Source organism: Nyctibius grandis, chromosome 2 (genome assembly GCF_013368605.1).
Source record: "Nyctibius grandis isolate bNycGra1 chromosome 2, bNycGra1.pri, whole genome shotgun sequence".
Lineage (NCBI taxonomy): Eukaryota > Metazoa > Chordata > Aves > Nyctibiiformes > Nyctibiidae > Nyctibius > Nyctibius grandis.
Window position 1 is genome coordinate 64193794 of NC_090659.1, and position 22141 is coordinate 64215934.

The 22141-nt window shown below is 40.7% G+C and overlaps 1 protein-coding gene across 2 annotated transcripts in view; it reads left to right on the forward strand.

The window, feature by feature from the left end:
• The window catches only part of NALCN (sodium leak channel, non-selective), a 238323-nt gene that overhangs the window by 95693 nt on the left and 120489 nt on the right, over positions 1-22141 (forward strand). The window lies entirely within an intron of this gene.

The window sequence follows — 22141 nt, forward strand, 5'->3', positions numbered from 1 at the left end:
GCTTTTGCCAGGAGACTTTGAGGCAGTGAGTAGGCATCCTTTGAGAGGTGATAGGAGTAATTTCCTGGGGGATAGAGCAGACTGAGCAGAATTTATTGCAGTGGAGAATGCCATTAACTAAAACCAAACCTGGAGCAATGATCTGCCTACAAGGATGCTTGGGCAAAGGAAGAGCTGTGTATGGTACAGAAATACCAACTTTGGCTTGCCAGTCTTTCAGTTGAGTGTTCTGAGGTAGGTTGTTATTCACTGACTGAGCTGCAAAAGAGGATGATTCACTGCTCTCGGATTGAGTTTCAGAGAGAAAATTGATGAGGTATTCTCAGTGTTCTGCAGAGCTAAGTAGAGCCAAGTGCTGATGCATAGAGACCTTCTTCTACCTATCCCTCAGAGAAGAGGCGAGGAGGAAAGGGCATGTGACAAGCACAGTTTTTTCACAGTCTGTTCCTCCAAATTTTCACTCTTTCTGTTTCGGGGAAGTGCAGAAAGGAAACAATAGAACCCTGGCACCATCAAACTCAGCAAGAGTTTTGCCACTGGCTGCACTGGAGAAGGATTTAATCTCTAATATTTCAAATATAGTACATTAGTTTTGCAGTCAGTAAAAATGGCAGACTGAAACAAGTTAAATGTCAGACAGTCTTGAAACAAATAAAAATACCATAAACCCACGAGACAAAAGGGACATGCTCTTGCTAACTGTTCCTCCCTAACATGAAGATTTAGGGGTGTAGGGGAGAAACTAGCTGTTTATTTCTCCTGGCTATAAATATAATGAAAAAAGGGAGTTCCTTAAATTTACTCTAGCTGTAAGAAATTTGCTTTACTGCTTATGTTTAACATCGAGCATATTTCTAGAATACTGCCTAGTTCTCGGAATTAATGATGTACTGTGCTTCAGCAGTTCCAAGAATTGTTTTGTATATATTTCATTCCTTCAATGGAACTTACATGTCTAAATCCACTTGACTGCTTTGAAAGTCTTGATCTCTAAGATGACTGTTCCACATGTGAGTGTGCTGTGTTTTCATAAACCAGTAAGGAGCTTATATTGAGACAGATAAGTGTGTGTACAAGACACACAGTGAAGGCTACAAACTTACTCATTTTTGTGGATTGTGATTATGCAAATGTATTCAACTAAAAACATTAGGAACTGGAATCATCATTTAAATGAAAGGAAAGTAATACCAGTGGGTATATATGAACCAGTGTAGTTACTTTTCCAGATCATTTCAAAAATTGTCTGTAGTAATGCTGGCACTGAAGTTCCTTTTTCATATTAAAAAAACACATTGTAAATCAATGTACAATTCATGCTGTGCACACTATTTCAGTTCAGCATTAATCATGAATATATAACCAATAAGGTTAATCCTGATGGTTGTTTAAGAGAGGAGTAAGATATGGTGTGCAAAGGGTGAATAATGGAATATAACTGTGACTTAGAAGGGGATATATGGCAGTGATGGATGCAGTTTTAATTTAAATGTTTTTACTCTGTGCACTGGTGGGATAGCAACATTAACTAGAAATTAATTTTTAAATTACTTAAAAGCCTTAGGGGTGTGAATGAGGGCAAGAATAGATATTTATGCGTAGGTATAGTTGTACGGACATAGACAGAAGGAATGGAATTTATTTGGCTGTCTTAGGAGTCTGGCAATTAAATGTGCTGATAGGAGTTGATGACCTTAGGCACTTTGTAATCAGAAGAAAGAGACATCAACAGGAGGCGATTCATATAACTTTAAGACAGTCATTGATGATAGCTCAAAGCCTAGGTTATTTAAACGTTCAAGGCTCCAGCTGAATGCAAATACTGAATCACATATTGTGGTAATGCACTTTCAGTAGGCCCTACTCTTCAAGTAGGTATAAAAACCCATCATGATAATAATGAGAAGCATTTGGGGGACACATTCTAGTTTACAGACACACCAAATTTTATCTGCTAAAAATAAAATTCTAGTTAGCCAAAACTGGACATACAGGTCTAAAGATTTTCTACATTATTTGTATTTAGAATAGCATATTAGTTCAGTATACTGCAGTATGTCAGTGACAACAGTTCCCTTTAAAGAATTTATACAGGATAAAAATATACTGGGAATGTATATCTCATGATGTCTTACAAATAGTTCTTCAGTTTTGGATGTATTTCAGTGGCCGTAATAAAAAGACGGTTTTCGGTAAAGACAAATACATTTATTAATATTTGATATAAGCAAAATCATATAAACCTAACACATAAAATAGCTGGAATTTCTATATTTTCCTGTTTTTCAGGGATGACTCTATAAATGGAAATATTACCTCATGATATATATTAATGTGACCATTTTTAAAAGTGCTGTAGATGTTCCTTGGAAAAAAAAATCAGCTGAATGATTTTCAAATGAGAAAACATCTAGATTTGCAGAACTTGCATCAATATTGTCAGATTTATTTTATTAGTTTGTTTTATCATTTAATTACAGCATACTTCTTTCCTCAAGTCTTATGAGGTACCTTATAATTCCATTGAGAATTATCAAATAAGAATTATATATTACAAATATAGGACAACAGCATTTTCCTATCAAAGGATATTCCTTTGTTGTTCAAAAAAATGTTTGATGCTGATGTTTTTAAAGAAATCCTTTGAAGTTAACTTCAATAGAAACTCTTACCATACAGACCAGAAGATATTTAGTTTACTAATTAGCTGCTTCATTTTGATTTAGTATATATCAAAATCTATTCACAGTTATAGTTTTTTTATTAATTAAACTTTTAAAAACAGCTGTGTATGTGCTGGTGGCAAACTTGACCTGCCTTTTTCTTTTATTTAATTTTCTTTCTTCTCAGTTCCTGACTTGATTTAATGTTCTACACTTTTAGGCAAACACTGCACTCACCAGTTGAAGAGAAGGAATGAGAAGTGAAGCTCACGTAAACCCTTATCCTAGAATGAGTTTCACAGTCCATGAATGGCAATTTCCCCTATCATTGCCACCCACAGTTCTGTCAACTACTCTTACAAGCTCACCATGGTACTAAACCCTTTGTTCTCCTTTGTTCCTGTTCTACTTTTCTGTCCTTCCCCTGCTGTGAACATAAGATTTCTTAATTGCCAGCCCATGTGCTTTCATATCAGGTAAGTATTTCTGAAGTGAAAATTCATAAAGGCCGTAAGGGAATAATTTTTGAAAGGATGGATTATAGGGAGAAGAGCATCGTAAGAGTTCAGGAATTTGTGGGAAGGGAAAATTGTGTATTATCTGTCCTCTCCCTTACTTAATCAACTTCTTTCCGTCCGTGTCTGTTCTCAGTATTGAGGGCATACCCCAAAATTTATCATTTTCATCCAAAATTACACATTACCTTGTGTGTCTTTACTGCTTGATCAATCCCATTTATTTTGCTGTAATCCCATCCATCTCTAGCAGCATTCAGTGAAGCAGCTCTTTATTAGGTGGTGTTAAAGCGGTCAGTGCTGCAAATCTGCTCTACCTGCAGCTAAACTGCTCTTTTAGTTTGCTGGGTATAGATGAGCAGAAGCTAACACAGCTCTGGCTAGCTGTGGTGGTGAAAGGAGTCCAAAAAATTGAATTGTACCCACCTACACACAATCTCCCAGCCTTTGAAAGGAGACTTACTAGTACCTGCATTTGATGCATCTGTTGATTTGTCTTTTGTAGGACCTGCTTGGTTTTACGCCCTAAGTATGACCATAGTTATGAACACTACACATCATGCTTACCTCTTTTTGTATGGCATCTACATTTTTAACTATTCTTAATCCTATTTGGAAAAACAGTCAAAAAATGGAAATGATGTGGAGGTTTCTAAAAGATACTTTGCGGGGTTTTTTGTTGGAGGAGGGGTGGAATGATTTTCAAAGGGACTGAAATTTGGATTAATAATGCATATGTTAGGCTTGAGGCAATCTCTGTGTCTTAGGTCTCTTGCTTTAAATAATTTCTTAAAATAACATCTTATAAGAGAAAGCTGGTAATGTTGAACTATGAACTTGCTGAAAATTACAATTACAAGTCACTTTTGTGTGTGGTTGAAGAGTTGTGTTACTCATTCAATTATCCAACTAAGCTTGAGTTGATATTCAACTAAATTTGGAAAGGTGAGCTTCAAAATAACCAGAAGGCTGCAGTCTCCTGTGTCTTAGGACTCCAGCCTCTCCAGGAGATTTACAAAACAGTATTCCTGTGTGGTCCAGTCCAAATCCAACCTTAATATCATGACCTTTTTAGAAAGTAGGGAAATAATTTTTTGTGCTACTACCTGTGAGAGGGAAGCAATTAAAAACCATACAAATCTTTGACCTTAGAATCAATGTATTTTCATTCTGAAATGCTACTGTATTTCATCCAAGCCGCATTAGTTTGCATTGTCTTTCCATATCCCTTTGGTTAGACGAGCCTACACCACTGATTCTAGCTTACTGAAGGGAGGAGGGATATCACAGCTTGACTGCAGTGAAAGTAGTCTAGCTGGTGATGTTGGAGAACAGATGCTTTATAAGAAAAAGGGAAGTACATAGGCAATCACTGCCCCTTGCCCTCCAAATTAATGGCAATCAAAATCTCTGATTATCTCTGCTATCCCCCTGCTCAAGGCAATAGAGCCTATAAGTTGTCAGCAGTTTCCAGCGCTATTTCTGTTAGAAGGAAATACTCTGATGATTCTCTTCTGTGTGTTAAATTTTGTTTGAATTGGAAGCTGCTTTATTAGAAAGTAGGTTTTCAGTCTAAGTGCAAAAAATCTTTTTTTCCTTCTAATTATTCATCTGATCACTTCTTTAATGGAGCATTTGATTTATTTCAAAGTAATCTCTGCTTTTATATGTAAATCACAAGTTTTAGAGTGTGCTAATTAAATTATGCAAGGAAAATGCAAGGAAAAACTGTTCTAATCAAAAGGTGGAAATTCCATTAAAATGTTTACTATTTATTTATATAGCCAAGTAACTCATTTTAGAAAAACTTTTTTATCTAAAAATTAGATTTTCTGTAGTGTACCACTATGGGTAAGTTCCTTATGTTTCCCATCACATACCTGACTAGCTATTTCTGAATGGTCTAAGCCTTTCAGTGTGAAGTGAAATCTTTGCTGCCTCGTTCAGGCACACAAAAGTGTAAAAGTGATAAAGACCAGAAGCAAATGTATTTTAAGGGAGGTAGCTATTGCCAGTCTGAACTATATTCTACACTGTGTTCCCAAGACAAGTACAGTACATATGGTAACCAAGAAGATTAATGTATTCTGTTAGGCAAGGCGTTGCAATCAGAAACCAATAATTGATACAAATGGCTGGTCTGACCCAGGAAAAGATTTTTTTAATTCTGGGTAGAGTTGTCTTAATTGCCTAAAACACACATTTGGCAGTTTTTAGTTGGGAAGGGAAGTTATCAAAGAACTGCAGTATTCTGCTACTTCTAATGCTGATCAAGTCCTTCTGTATGTTTTAAACAGCTCAACCTTACAAGAGCTGTGAAAAGCACTGAAATTTAGCTCAGCCTTCTGAAGAATTTCCACACACATCTGCTATAATAACCACGGTACTAAGGTAAAAAGCTGCAATAAGAACTATGAGAAGGTAAGGGTCTCTAGTTGAGTCTAAAACTTTTCCATGAAGGAGGTTTTTTTTTCTTCCTGTCTTTGGCTGGGAAATACAATAATAGTAAAAAGAAAACCCGCTAAAGAAAATGTTTCCTTCCTTGATTAATTGCTTTCTTAGAACCTCATTTTCCAAGTTTTCATGCTGTTTGGAAATACTGACAGCAAAATATCTGAAGAGAGAACTGAATGCTTCCACACATATATTTTTATGATAGAAGTTATTTAGAGGGACATATTTTTTCTGTTTCCATGTCAGACAACCTTTGAAGCATTTGGATTTCATTTTTGTTTTTTCAACATCATTTCTTGGCAAATGAACTTGCCAAACCACTCTCGATTATCTACCGGCAGTCCTGGTTAACCGGAGAAGTTCCAGCTGACTGGAAATTAGCAAACGTAACACCCATCTACAAGATGGCGTCCGACGAAGGACGATCCAGGGAACTATAGGCCTGTCAGTCTGACCTCGGTGCCAGGCAAGGTGATGGAACAGATCATCCTGAGTGCCATTACACGGCACATGCAGGACAATCGGGGCATCGGGGCCAGCCAACATGGATTCATGAAAGGCAGGTCCTGCTCGACCAACCTGGTCTCCTTCTATGACAAAGTGACCCGCTTAGTAGATGAGGGCAGGGCTGTGGGTGTAGTCTATCTAGACTTCAGTAAGGCATTCGACACTGTCTCCCACAGCATCCTCCTAGACAAACTGGCTGCCCAGGGCTTGGATGGGTGGACTCTTAAATGGATTAAAAACTGGCTGGATGGCCGAGCCCAGAGAGTGGTGGTGAATGGGGCAAAGTCCAGCTGGCGGCCTGTCACTAGCGGTGTTCCCCAGGGCTCAGTTCTGGGGCCGGTGCTGTTCAATATCTTTATAGATGATCTAGATGTAGGGATTGAGTGCACCCTCAGTAAATTTGCAGATGACACCAAGCTGGGTGGGAGAGTCGATCTGCTGGAGGGTAGGAAGGCCCTTCAGAGGGATTTGGACAGGTTAGATAGATGGGCCGAGACCAACGGCATGAGCTTCAACAAGAACAAGTGCCGCGTCTTACACTTCGGCCACAACAACCCCATGCAGCTCTACAGGCTGGGGGAAGAGTGGTTAGAAAGCGGCCCGGTGGAAAGAGACCTGGGGGTGCTGATCGACAGCCAGCTAAACATGAGCTAGCAGTGTGCCCAGGTGGCCAAGAAGGCCAATGGCATCCTGGCCTCTATTAGGAATAGTGTAGCCAGCCGGTCTAGGGAAGTGATCGTCCCTCTCTACTTGGCACTGGTGAGGCCGCATCTTGAGTACTGTGTTCAGTTCTGGGCCCCGCACTTCAAGAAAGATGTTGAGGTGTTGGAGCGAGTCCAGAGGAGGGCGACCAAGCTGGTGAAAGGTCTGGAGGGTCTGACCTACGAGAAACGGCTGAGGGAGCTGGGGTTGTTTAGCCTGGAGAAGAGGAGGCTCAGAGGTGACCTTATTGCAGTCTACAACTACCTGAAGGGAGGTTGTAGTGAAGTGGGAGCTGGCCTCTTCTCCTGGGCAACTAGCGCTAGGACAAGAGGGCACAGCCTCAAGCTTCGCCAGGGGAGGTTCAGGTTGGACATCAGGAAGAATTTCTTTACAGAAAGGGTTGTTGGACATTGGAATGGGCTGCCCAGGGAGATGGTGGAGTCACCATCTCTGGATGTGTTTAAGAAAAGACTGGACATGGCACTTAGTGCCATGGTCTAGTTGACAGGGTGGTGTAAGGGCAACGGTTGGACTCGATGATCCCTGAGGTCTCTTCCAACCTGATTGGTTCTGTGATTCTGTGATTCTGTGATTCTTCAAAATGAAGAAAATAGTTCCCTCTTTTTTTTTATTTTGTTCTTCTTCTTTTCTGTTAAAACATGTGGCCTTGTTAGTGCTTTCTCAGTATGCAAGAAGCAAGAAGTAGTTGGGGATTCAAAATGGTGCTTCATCCATGTACAAGAGGTTGCTGACAAATACAGACTCAGTTTCTGCTTATCCTGAATTGCTCTGTATGTTGTTTTCTCATGAGCTTAAAGGAACTAGAAGATATGCCTCCAAGACTTCCTAACAGCAGAATTTATGTTTCCAGTCCTCCAACTCATTCTGAGTACTGTAAGCTCTCTTCTGTCACTTTATCAGCAAAACACCCATGTAAGTCGCTCATGGTACGTGAACACTGTGAGGAGAGGTGGGTTAAAGTACATGTGTGCAGCACTGAGCTCGGGTTCCCGCTGAGGAGCCATTTCTTCTACAGAGTCTATGCAGAATTAGTAGATACCTACTTTGATAAGAGCAGCTTGCACATTTGGGTTGACACAGCAATGCTGTCACTCTGAAACTGAATCTGGGCTAAATACTTGAGAAGGTGGTTTAAATTGTGAGAGGGTGAAAAGGGAAGGGCATTGTATTTAACTCCTCTCTAGCTCAGCTGCACCTGTCTTGGTACACAGGTAATGTCACATCCAAAAAATAATACCAAGAATTCTGAAGGATTTCATAATGATCCTGAGTACATACCAGTTAAAGAGTGTGGCACAGTACTTATGTTCTATTGCCTTTTCATCTCATGAGCTGCTCATTATAAGAACAATGTTTTGCTTCATATTTATAAAGCAGCTAGTAAATCTTGGACACCACTGCAATAACATAAAAATAAAAAGAACACATTTCTGATGAATTGAGAAATAAAAGGCTAAAGAAAATGAGTGTAACAGAGATGGTGAGAATGGCTGGTTCACATCTGGTTAATAAATGACATTTCAAAGATTTGGTTCTTGAGTTGAAATGTAAGTGAAAGAGTAAGTAGCCTATTGAAGCAATTTCAGAGAGGCATTCCAGGTGAGGTCTTCAAAGGCATATAATTCGAGGAACCAGTGTTAATTGAAAATTATTAGAAGTGAGGCTCCTAGAGTTGTAAAATGTAAAAACTATGGAAATTTTGAAGGCATGGAAAAAAATTACAGCACCAGTAGGTTCCAAATTCTTTCTGTCTTCACTCACCTTCCCTGCAATCTAGGGGAAAGTTGAAGCACATGTAATAATCAATTACTTGTCAAAATTATATTTAATGTGTTTTTGAAGGAGTGAGCAATGTATTATTTACCACAGGTCATGCATGGTACAGCTTTTGGATAATGGCAAACAGATTTAGTATTAGAGATGGAGCTGTCCTGCTGCACAGTAAGCAGGACACTATTATGGTTTCTTTCCTTTTGTGGTTGAACATATTTTCAAAATAAAAATATATGAACATAGGAAATGTCAACACTGTTGACATACATAAAATAGAAGATTATATCTAGAGGGTTCAGAAACAATATTTAAATACAATGTTATAATGCAGATACTGAAGCAACTTGAGCTTTCAGAGAAAAACTTAGAAAATGTAGATTAATGATGTCCATTGTAATGTGGCTGACAGAGTACAGCATCACAAAACAGCTATAAATTTGGCCTACCCTATAAGTGTGTACATATATATACATATACATGTGTGTGTACATATATGCATATATATTTTGGAAGTGTCCAAAGTCAGGTTGGGTGGAGCTTTGAGAAACTTGATCTAGTGAAAGGTGTCCCTGCCCAAGGCAGGGGAGTTGGACTAGATGATCTTTAAAGGTCCCTTCCAATCCAAACCATTCTATGATTCTGTGGGTTTTATATATTTATGTATACATGTGGTATATAATATGACCAGGTGGAAGTGTTAAATCGGGTCTATACGTCTTCCAGTATCTGAGGTTAAATGCATTTATCACTGTGCTTTGCTTTGAAACTAGTTCAATACCTAGCTTGCTGCTAAGAGGTCTGTGGTAATTTGCAAATTTAGGGTATTTTTAATTGTGAAAGGAAAAGAACTTGTAGACTTTCTTTTTGAAAGTACTATGGTGCGAGGGAGCACACTAATCCACACAGGGCAGGTAGGTGATTAATTACACCTTAGTAAAGTACAGGGTCCACTTCAACCCTACAGCTTAGATGAAGTCCCTAAATATAAACCAAAAATTAATTGGTCCTATTTCATTTCAGTGTTTATACAATAATATTTTGTTTTGTATTTTCTGAATTGAACTGTGTTGCAGTACTTAACTAACACTTCTAAAATCTGAGGGGAAGGTAACAATCTCTATGCATTACTGTTATCACAAACAATTTAAGTAGTATTTTTAGGTTTCTTTTATGTTGCAGCTGCTGCTCTCCATTTCTCTAAGTCAGATTGCAGTCACTGAAAGGCTGCTTACTTCCTCTCTATCTTTTTGCAAAGAATATGTCATATCTATGCTCGCTGATTTATAGACTGGTGAGGAGGAAGTTCATTTAGTTTCAAAGAAGCTGTTATTTCCTGGATTTTTAGGGCAGAAGAGTCACCATTTCTCTTTTTGACTGTTCTCTTAGAAGTTCGTGGGAGGAGGAAAGTGGCTACTGTTAGTAAGAGGCATACAGGGGTGTATCTATACTACTTCTTTATTCTGTTATTGCAGGGTATGAATTAACAAGATGCAGTTAGTCTGAATGAGGCATATGCAACACTTATGCTTTAGCCCTATAGCAGAAATAGGGCTTTGGTTATCAAATCTAGGATGTAAGGAAAAAAAGTATCTAATTTCTGACAAGAACTTTTGCCTTTAAAGTTTGGTTACTTGAAAAAGTCATATCTTACAATTTTTCATTTTCTTCAGTAAGTTTTCTGTCATTATTTGCATTCGTTTGCTTCCTAAGCAAGTATTTTCTTATTCTTCCTCTGTTACTGACTTTACTTACTTCCTTTGACCAAAATTCAGTTTGCCTTTTTTAAGTAGTTTTTTATTTTTAAGTCAAAATTTGCTATGCAAAAAGGCAGGAGAGTCTGGTACAATATGACAAATTCATTAGTTGCTTGTGTTTTCAAATATTACAGAGACGTTTAGGCTATTGGAAGATAGTCCTTGGCCATTGCTGATTTCTGTATGATTTTAGCTATAAATAATCTGAAAATGACATTTGCTTTAAAAAATGTATTGTGATAGCATGAAAAGCGGGACCCTGCTTACATATCAAAGCATATATTTGCATGTCCTGAAATGTTGCCATTATTCAGTAATAGTCCCATTTCCAGCTTATCTTGAGGCTGCATAGTAGGAAGCCCTGTAAAAACGCATAGTTCGACAAAGTGCCTACCTTGAGCTTTACATACTAACCAGATGAGGTAGAAGGTGGAAACAGAAACACAGTAAAGTGAAATGTGTAGAATATTTTTCAAGCCACGACAGTTTACTGTCTATGCTGCTCTTTCTGCCAGGCTAGTGTCACCTCTGCTGCAGCCAGATAACATTTATAGAAAGGTTTCCAACTGAATATTCTAGAACTTGCAAGAGTTATCATGTTATTTGTTTTTTGGGGAGCATTGTGCTTCCTTGAATATCACCACACTGTCTGTATTATCTCCTGCAACTGGTAACAAAGGTTTTCTGTCTAAGGTGATCTTAAAATAACTAGACTTTCCAAGGAGATTTTTCGTTGGACTATGGGTCTTAAAGACTCTTTACGTTCATCTCTACTACATTACTGCCCTGAGAAGTTCCTCTGCCATCATAAAGAACATTAAAGCAAGTGTCTGTAGCCTAAACTGGTGAAGAATCACCCTATTCTCATTGCACTGGGACAGGCAGCCTGTATTGTGAAGTCGAGACTGCCATCACCGAAGTTAATAACATCTGAGCTGAGACTACTGACTTATTTTCTTTGCAGTGTCTGAAAGCCACCCCTTTCAGCATCTTTAATTAAAAACTCTCCTTTCACCTTGTTTCCTCAATGAAGTTGCATTACTTGAATTTGTCTAGCATCTGGAAGTTTCTCTCAAATACAGTAGATGATATCTCAGATTTACAGTGGTTTTTGATGTCCTACACTGATATGTAACTGCATCAATGTAAGATATTAAAAAGCCTGTTCCCTTAAAATTTGAGGTTAATGCTTAAAAATTTTCAGAAATGTTCAGATTACAGAGCATGGGAATAATTTGCTCCTTACAAGCGTATCTTTGTCAGGCAGTCACAAAGTAAGTTGAAAGCAAAATGGTTTATAGAAAATTAGTTGCACAGCTTGTAAAATGCTCTACAGTGTTCTGCAAACAAAAGGGAAAATTTCCCGTACTTTCACAATTTTGTACTTGCTCAGATGGCCGTTAACCAACAAGATGAAAATCAAATTTATCCTATTCATGCTATGAATTATCTATGATTAGCAGTGTATAGACTGTGATTTTCTAAAGCTCCTTTCATAGTCAAGGTATCTTCAAGCACTTTGTAAAAAAAAAAAAAAAGACAAAATAAACAACACAAGTATACCAAACCTGTACGGGATCAAAAAACTTGCCCTTTTCTTTAGGCCAAAATTGAATCTTTGCTCAGTGGCTCTTAGAAATCATGCTGCATAGAAGCATAAAAGTCAAGTTTTCTTTGCTATTTCTAGTCTTGTTCCAGGACTGGTACCTTATAGTAGTTTCTGAGGCATGTGATGTCTCTTGCTTTCAATATCAAATCTCTATCGGCTAGCACCTTGAGTAACTGTTTCCCATGTTACTTAGTGGTATGAATTCTGTACATACAACCTAAATTGGCCCTATTGTATAAAACCTGTGATCCCTCTATATGTATTTAGAAGGTGTGGTCCGAGCTCTGAAGAAATTGCCAAAAAAAAAAAAAAGGGAATTTACTCCAATACATTTTCATTTTTTATTTCACTTACTGTCTTCTGTGCTGCTGTAATGAACTTGAGTCGTGCTTTTTTAGCTCTTCTGAACAAGGGTTCTGCATTCTGTGATACTTATATGATCCCTGCTAACGGGAAGAAATCATCACAGAATCACAGAATCACAGAATGTTAGGGATTGGAAGGGACCTCGAAAGATCATCTAGTCCAATCCCCCTGCCGGGGCAGGATTGCCTAGACCATATCACACAGGAACGCGTCCAGGCGGGTTTTGAATGTCTCCAGAGAAGGAGACTCCACAACCTCTCTGGGCAGCCTGTTCCAGTGTTCGGTCACCCTCACCGTAAAGAAGTTTTTCCTCATATTTATGCGGAACCTCCTGTGTTCCAGCTTGCACCCATTGCCCCTTGTCCTGTCAAGGGATGTCACTGAGAAGAGCCAGGCTCCATCCTCATGACACTTGCCCTTTACATATTTATAAACATTAATGAGGTCACCCCTCAGTCTCCTCTTCTCTAAGCTAAAGAGACCTAGCTCCCTCAGCCTCTCCTCATAAGGGAGATGTTCCACTCCCTTAATCATCTTCGTGGCTCTGCGCTGGACTCTCTCTAGCAGTTCCCTGTCCTTCTTGAACTGAGGGGCCCAGAACTGGACACAATATTCCAGGTGCGGCCTCACCAGGGCAGAGTAGAGGGGGAGGAGAACCTCTCTTGACCTACTAACCACACCCCTTCTAATACAGCCCAGGATGCCATTGGCCTTCTTGGCCACAAGGGCACACTGCTGGCTCATGGTCATCCTGCTGTCCACTAGGACCCCCAGGTCCCTTTCCCCTACGCTTCTCTCCAACAGGTCTGTCCCCAACTTGTACTCATACATGGGGTTGTTCTTGCCCAGATGCAGGACTCTACACTTGCCCTTGTTATATTTCATTAAGTTTCTCCCCGCCCAACTCTGCAGCCTGTCTAGGTCCCTCTGAATGTCTGCGCAGCCTTCCGGCGCGTCAGCCACTCCTCCCAGTTTGGTGTCATCAGCAAACTTGCTGACAGTGCACTCTATTCCCTCATCCAAGTCATTAATGAATATATTGAATAGAAATGGTCCCAGTACCAACCCTTGAGGGACTCCGCTAGACACAGGCCTCCAGCTGGACCCTGTCCCATTGACCACCACTCTCTGGCTTCTTTCCTTCAGCCAGTTCACAATCCACCTCACTACCCGATCATCCAGACCACACTTCCTCAGTTTAGCTGCGAGGATGCTGTGGGAGACCGTGTCAAACGCTTTACTGAAATCAAGATAGACCACATCCACAGCTTTACCATCATCTATCCACCAGGTTATGTCCTCATAAAAGGCTATCAAGTTGGTTGAGCATGACTTCCCCTTGGTGAAGCCATGTTGAGTGCCCCTAATGATCCCCCTATCTTTGAAGTGCCTAGAGACAGCACCAAGGACAAGTTGTTCCATCACCTTTCCGGGGATGGAGGTGAGGCTGACCGGTCTATAGTTACCCGGGTCCTCCTTCTTGCCCTTTTTGAAGACTGGAGTGACATTCGCTTTCCTCCAGTCCTCAGGCACCTCTCCCGTTGCCCACGACTTAGCAAAGATGATGGAGAGTGGCCTAGCAATGACTTCCGCCAGCTCCCTCAGCACCTGCGGGTGCATCCCATCAGGGCCCATGGATTTATGGACGTCCAGGTTGCTTAATTGGTCCCTGACCCAGCCCTCATCTACCAAGACAGATTCCTCCTCTATCCTGCCTTCTTCTGGGGCCTCAGGGGTCCGGGGCTCCTCAGGACAGCCTCCAGCAGTATAGACAGAGGCAAAGAAGGCATTCAGTAACTCCGCCTTCTTTTTATCCTCTGTCTCCAGGGCCCCCCCACCTCATTCATCAGTGGGCCTACATTGCCTCTAGTGTTGGCTTTACCTGCAATGTATTTGAAGAAGCCCTTTCTGTTGTCCTTGACCTCTCTTGCAAGGTTTAATTCCAAGGAGGCCTTAGCTTTCCTAGTTGCCTCCCTACATCCTCTGACAACAGACTTATATTCCTCCCAAGTGGCCAGCCCCTCCTTCCATGATCTGTACACCCTCTTCTTCCACTTGAGTTTGCCCAGCAGTTCCCTGTTTAACCATGCAGGTCTCCTTGTACCCTTCCTTGACTTCCTACCTGTTGGGATGCTCTGATCTTGAGCTCGGAAGAAGCAGTCCTTGAATGCTAACCAACTATCTTGGGCCCCCTTACCTTCTAGTACCCTGTCCCATGGGATTTCCCCTAGCAATTGCTTGAAAAGGCCAAAGTTGGCCCTCCTGAAGTCCAGGGTTGCAATTCTGCTAGCTATTCTGTTCCTGCCACATGAGATCCTGAACTCTACCATCTCATGGTCACTACAACCAAGGCTGCCCTCAACCTTCACCGCTTCAACCAGACCCTCCTTGTTAGTGAGGATAAGATCCAGCAGCTCTCCTCTCCTAGTTGGCTCATCCACCATTTGCATCAGAAAGTTATCATCAATGCACTGGAGGAACCTCCTGGACTGAGGATGGCTGGCTGAGTAGGCCTCCCAGCAAATATCAGGGTAGTTGAAATCCCCCACAACAACCAGGCCCTGTAATTGCGAGACTGCTCTCAGCTGCCTGTAGAAGGCCTCATCTCCGTCCTCATCCTGATCCAGTGGCCTGTAATAGACACCCACAACAGTATCACCCCTGCCAGCCTGCAGGTACCATAGGACTTGCAGTGCCATTACAGAACGTATCACCACTGCTAGTCATGGTGGTGCTGTGCACAGAAATGAGCTGGGAGTCATATTTGCCTTCATGCCACTGCAGTGCTATGATCTAGGCTGCAACATGGCCATAAGTAAAAAAGACTGGAGTAGCACAAATGTAACCTTTTCAGTTGTGGTAACTATTTTAAAATATCACCCAACTCTTTTGTACAATTCTAAACAACAACTTTAACAAACCAAAATCTATTCTAGCTATCAGAGAGGATGGTCTTCCAGTAGGCATGTGTAGACATAAGTACAAATAACCTACAACATCATTAGAGCAATAAGTACAAAATTAACCACAATAGTCATGTAGCCAGTATAAGGTCTTTCAACAGCCATACCTGGAAGCTTGGCTTGAATCTTTTAGCAGGACCTAGCTTCCTTGGGCAAACAGCAAAAGCTAACGAAGAAGAAAAGGGAGTAAGCAACTTGCCTGAGCCATCCTATTAAAACATGGAGGAGGAGATGCTATTGTTTTATGAAGTGTTCAAGTGTATCTAAAATACAAAGACATACAGATACAACTGTATTTTTCCTACAGTTGTGTGTCGATGAATATACAATTCAAGAGTACCAAAACTGGAAAAAAGGTGCTTACCCTTATAGTGATTATCAAAGTCTTTTAGTTAAATTATGTTTACACTGTTCATTAATTGGTTTGCTACTTTGGAGAGCTACCCTGCCAGTTTGACAATTATGCACTCTTAAGCTTTTCACACACTGAACAGCCAATGTAATTTCTGCATATCAAATCCTCACTATGTCTTGCTCAGTACTAATAATCTTGAGGGCTTTGTTGGTAATTTTTTATTCTTCAAGCCAATTTGTCCTATTTTTTTTTTTTTGTTAGACCATCACCAAGAGTGTTAAGTATTGTCAAATGCAGTCTGAATTTCTGTAGGTTTGAACTAAAACCATTGAGCCCTTTGAAGACACCTCTTTCAAGGTTTCACATGATAATACTGAACATTACCAGCCTGGCCATTTTTGAGCTAGTAATATCAGGGTAACATGGCCCATGTGTTCTTTTATTATTAAGTCAGTGAGACCCTTGAAGTTTGCAACGCTTACGTGCTTGCTTAGGAAGCAAGATCTATTATAGACTTGAAACAAAAATCCCATGTAAAGGATGGTGGTACAAGGAATGACATGATGTACATTTCAAGCCCCAAAAAGGGGTTTAGCATTAGGACAATGTAGTTCCATCTTCAGTTATTCTAGTTTGCTTAGTGACTGGTTTCCTGAGCTAGAGGCTACGTGGCTCTGGCTTGTGTCAGGTGGCAGCTGCTGGGGATTTTCTCCATGGCACTGAGCTGGCAAAGGCCAGTTTGTCACTCATCCTCCCTCTGCCATGCAGGAAGGTGGAAGGAGTATTAGAGCCATGTACCCCATTCTGATACTCCTGGAGTGACAGAAGCCTGCTTTAGGCCATGCGTAGTAATGCTCCATAAGACTAAGTGACCCACGTAGGCTTCTCCTGTCAGCAGTTCCAGTGCCATTGCTTAGTTGAGCTTTTGGGTGAATCTAGGATATTACATACAATTCTTTGTTTAGAGTTCCTCAGCTGTAACAAGCACATTCCTAATGTTAAATAAATAAGTAGCGTTTTAAAAGTCTTTTCTGCTTTCATGAAATTCCCATCTAGGAACAAAGCAAATCCCCAACTCCTCTGTGCATTTCCAGACACTGAAAGAATTTGGATCGTTAATGGTTTGTCATGTATTGGTTTTTATGGCCGTTGCATCTTTAATGCACTGTGCCATCCACGTTCTTCACAGTGTCCTGGACACTGAGAATTGTCATCCTGCATGAAGCCAGATGCCAGCATTAGAAGTGATTCATAGTATAAGTAAGAAATTCTTCACTGTTGTAGTTGATTGATGGCAGCAACAGGGCATTTCACTCGAGACTACTTCAACACAGCTAATCTTAAGTCCAATTTAATATTAGACACAATTTTCCCATCATGCAGCTGGCTGACAGCAACATCAGAACATTTCTTTCATCTTATTCCTACACAGTTTAAGAAACACACATCCAAGGAGAGGTCAGTAAATTCAACAAGAACAAAAACTGGCATTATGTCTCTTCTCTCAATTTTGCACAGAGAATTTTCCATGGCTGGGTGCTCTGAAAAGGGCTGTAATCCAAATGACACACTTCTGATCCAGTGATTCAAAATGATTTTTAAGGCTTGGGCAAGTGCTGTGGGCTAAATTCAGCTTTCTCATAGGCATCATTCCAACTACAGAAATGTGTAAAGAGACGGTGAACTGTCATGGTCCAACATTGCGGCAGAGGTGCGGTTGAGACATTTCAAGAGTACAAATCCAAATTAAAATCCTGTGATGCAGAAAGAACAAACTAAGACAGATTAAAGTAGGGGGAAAGTTGGGCACAGTAGGTGTGTGGGCTAGAGCACTGTGATTGATCTTCTAAGGATATCGCAGTCTGTCTGTGAGAGGCCAGCAGGAAAGCTGTTTGTCATGCATAGCATTCCTGACAACAAGTGAGTAGCTAGATTCTGACATGCTATAGAAAAAACCAAAGAAACACAGATGCCAATCTGGCCCCCGTGAGCAGGCCAGTCCTGGGATTTAAAAGTAATGAATTTATTTTTTGGGTCTCCTCGGCATAGTGTTTTTGCTGTGCACGTGTATTTGCTCAGATACCTCCACCTTGCTGGCCCTGTGGGCTCTCTGTCTTTCTGCCAGCAACTAGCTGCTTTTCCCATTGCCTGCCACAGCCATCTCCTAATTTTTGCCTCAGCCAGCTGTTCCTGCCTTTACGTAGCCGGTGCCTCGCTTGTATCCTGTCTGAACCTCCTTCCTTATTATCTTGGTATTGAATTGTGTTATGCCAACATAATACTCTCTACTAGCTAAATCGTCTGCTTTCAGTTCAGTTGACCTTTAGTAATTGACAAGAAGCTTTATTGAATTTTACTGAATCATACTATGATTAGGATATTATTTCTGTTATTGTAATTTATTTTCTATTATCAATTATACCACTGAAAAATCAATTTGTGAGTGTCCGAAGGTATGGAGTGTATGAGAAAGTATGCATATGTGTACATGTATACCAAGGTGGTTTATGCATCTTTTTTTCTTCCTGCATTACCATTTTTCTTCCCTGTTGTTTTTTGTGAAGGGAGATAAAAGTGCATTTTACAGCCTCACTTACTAGTTTCTTTTAGTAAGTCCTTTCACAATTGAGGCAGAATATGTCGTTGCTAAGAAGGAAATGTTGACGCTATTAAAAATACAGTGTAAAATATGCAGAGAGACTATCTGTTTAGAACTTGTGTGAAACAGAAATGTAACAGAAACGATGCTACCTGTTTTGAATCACACCACTGACAAAAATGCAGAATTGATGCCAGTAGCCCTATCTTACATTATTGTATTCTTATAGCTTGCCTTGTGGATTAAAAATAAAAGCAAGACTTCATTTAGCCACTCTGGTTTGGTGATTTCACTGCGCTTTAGGCATTGTTATTAGCCCGGGTTTGTTCTGTAAATTCCTGACTGTCAGGCTTTATCTCCTAAGTCTCCCTTTCTAGATTGGAATATACAACCATTTTGTACCAGTAGGGTCAAAAGGAAGCCAGCTTGCATGAGGAGGGTTGAGCTGTCTTCAGTCTGCAATGCTATCGGTGATTCGCCCAAGTCCAGATGTTAAGGGACAAGAGACAGTCCTGTTCGCTGAATGCTTGTAAATATATGCTTCATCTCCACTCATCTTCAATTTAAGCAAATTGCCTTAAAACTCCAGTGGAATTCAACAGGGGATGAATTCTGTAGGCAGGTACAAGTCTTTGCTAAAAGCCTGAATAAATGCTAGTCCTTGCAGCCTCCCATACGTACCGTATTGTATTCTAATCTGATCTCGAAAAAACCCAGTAGTATGAAGAGTAGCTTGGTCAAGACCCTGAGCTCCAGACAGCGCTAAATGTAAAATGTAAATGTGGACAATTCTTTATCAATGTAACAACTCAGCTCACTAAAGACTGATACAATATTTTACAACTGTATATATGAATCTTCTAACAAACACATTAATATATCTTTACAAATGTAAAAATGTATGTTACCTAATTTTTGCATTCTTCTACAACATCTTCACATTCACAGGCCCTGGTTCTCCCGGGGCAATTTAACCACTCTGATATCTGCTAGAAGGGCAACACAGCAGGAACCAATCCGGATTTCTGGATTGCAGTGATGGTAACTTCCTAACACATGTGAGCTGATGAGGGCAGGTATTCTGGCTGGACCTCATACTTACAGACAAGGAGGAACTGGACAGGTTGTGAGGTTCAGGGGCAGACTTGGTTGCAATGACCGTGAGATTGTGGAGTTCAGGATCCTGCAAGGAGGGAACAAAGCCAAAAGACAGGACCACAACCCTGGTGCTCAGGAGAGCAGATGTTTTCATGTTCAGGTATCTGCTCAGAAGAATCCCATGAGATACAGTCCTAGAGATAAGAGTGTCCAGAAGGACTGGTTGATTTTCAAGGATCTCCTCCTCTAAGCTCAAAAATGGTCCCCTTCCAAGTGCAGGAAATCAAGCAAATGTGGCAGGAGGCCCACATGGATGAACAAGTAGCTCTGGACAAAACTCAAAAATAAAAAGGAAGCATACGAGAGATGGAATCATGGCCAGGTGGCCCAGGAGGAATACAAAGATTCTATCTGAGAATGAAGGGATAGGGTTAGGAAAGCCAAAGTCCACATGGAGTTGAATATGCCAAGGAACATGGACAGCAACAAGAATGGCTTCTAGAAATACAAGGGCAGCAAAAGGAAGACTCAGAAAATTGTGAGTCTGCTGCTGAATGGGTTAGGGGACCTGGTGACATAGAAATGGTTGAGGTACTCAATGCCTTTTTCACCTCCACCTTGATGAGTAAGACTGACCTTCAGGAATCCCAAGCCCCTGAGACTTGTGAGAAAGTCTAGAACCATGATGACTTACTCTTGGTGGAAGAGGATCGGGTTAAGAAACATTTAAACAAACTGGACATACAGATATCTATGGAGTCTGATGTGATGCACCTATGATTGCTAAGGGAGCTGGCCTTCTTGATTCGTCAACACCCTTTTAAGGATCTGGATGATGGCATAGAGTGCACCTTCAACAAGTTTGCAAATGGTAGAAAACTGTGAGGAATGGCTGATATACCAGATGGTTGTGATGCCATTCAGAGGGACCTTGATAGGCTAGGGAACTGACCACACAGGAACCTCATGATGTTCAACAAAGGGAAAAGCAAAGTCCTACACCAAAGAAGGAATAACTGCATGCACCAGTACAGGCTTGGCGCGAAACAGCTGCAGTTTATCAGAAAAGGCCTTGGGGGACCTGGTGGACAACAAGTTGAACATGAGCCAGCCATATGCTCTTGAGGCAAAGAAGACCAGCAGCCCTCTGGGTAGAATTACGAAGAGCATTGCCAGCAGACTGGGAGAGGTGATACCTCTCTACTGAGGCCTGGTGAGGCCATCTGGAGTGTTGTGTCCAGTTTTGGGCTTCTCAGTACAAGAAAGATGTGGACATGCTGGACTGAGTCTAGCAGAGGACCACAAAGGTGATAAAGGGGCTGGAGCATCTTTCCCATGAGGAAAGACAGAGAGCTGCAACTGTTCAGCCTGGAAAAAAATAAAGTTCAGGAGGAGATCTTATCAGTACGGAAAAACGCCTGATAGGAAGAAGTAAAGAACATGGAGCCAGGCTCTTCTCAGTAGTGTCCAGTGGTAGGATAAGAGGCAACAGGCACAAGCTGAAACACCAAGAAATTCCATTTAAACATGAGAAAAAACTTTTTCACTTTTCTAGATGGCACTGCTTTGAGCAGGGGCATTGGACTAGATTATCTCAAGAGGCCCCTTCTAATCTCAGAGATTCCGTGATCTTGTTTTTCTTATGTCTCCCACTGGGACATTGTCTAATTTTGAACATCTGAACAAAAGAAAACACTCTTTCAGTGCGAAGGTGGTCAAACAGTGGAACAGGTTGCACAGGCAGATTGTTCAGTCTTCATCTGTTGAGATGTTCAAACCCTGACTGGACACAGTCCTGGAATACCTGCTCTAGCTGAATCTGCTTCAGCAGGCAGGGGTAGACTAGATAATCTCAAGAGGTCCCTTACAACCTAAATAATTATGTGTTTCTGTGAATATAAACCAGTACAGGGCACACAGATTCTTTAGGAAGAAGTTGAGAAGTGGCAGAGTTCTTCTATATTTTGAGTTTTATTTTTCCTGAAATTTTGTCAGGCACTTTCACATACAAACTCAGGAGCAAATAAAAATGGCATTTTCTAGTGTGAACACACCTTAAATTTACACACAAACACAAAGAACCATAATGGTGCATAACTTACTTGTGTTTGCAAATAAGCATTAAAGACATAAACCGTATTACTTGTGAGAGATTGTGAAAAATATAGATATTAGTGACCATTCATTCAAAGATAGTTTAATGTAGAATAACGCTACATTCTGCCAGTTTGACTCTAGCTTCTACTGGAACAACTGTGGCTGGCCCAGTGAAGGTAGCACTTAAGTTTTCAGGGTAATTCATAAGCCCACACTCTTTGTGGTGGGGGCCTAGAAGTTAGTTCTTTGAACTTCTGGCATACTTCTTATCACTACTGCTTTAGCAACTCATGGATGTAAACTCCTGGCCAGTGCTGCATGCCCCCATTTCTCTTTTCTCCTGTGGGATTGCAGCAGCAGTGGCACAAAGCATTAAGTGCACAGATACATGAATTATCTGTGAAGTACTTCACAGTTCATTGGCCCAGATGTGCATATCTACTACATGTAGTATGTAGTCAAACATGTGTGTTTGACATCACATGAATCTCATATTACTTGTGTTTCTTGAGCAAAAGCAATGGACAAGACAGAATTGTTGTTACTTGTTCCTGAACAATAAGTCATTAAGATCTGCATGAATAAATCATAATGAAGCAGTATTAACCAAGGGCAACTGAGTAATTAGAAGTACAGTTTATGCTTTAAAAACATACTAAAGCAAT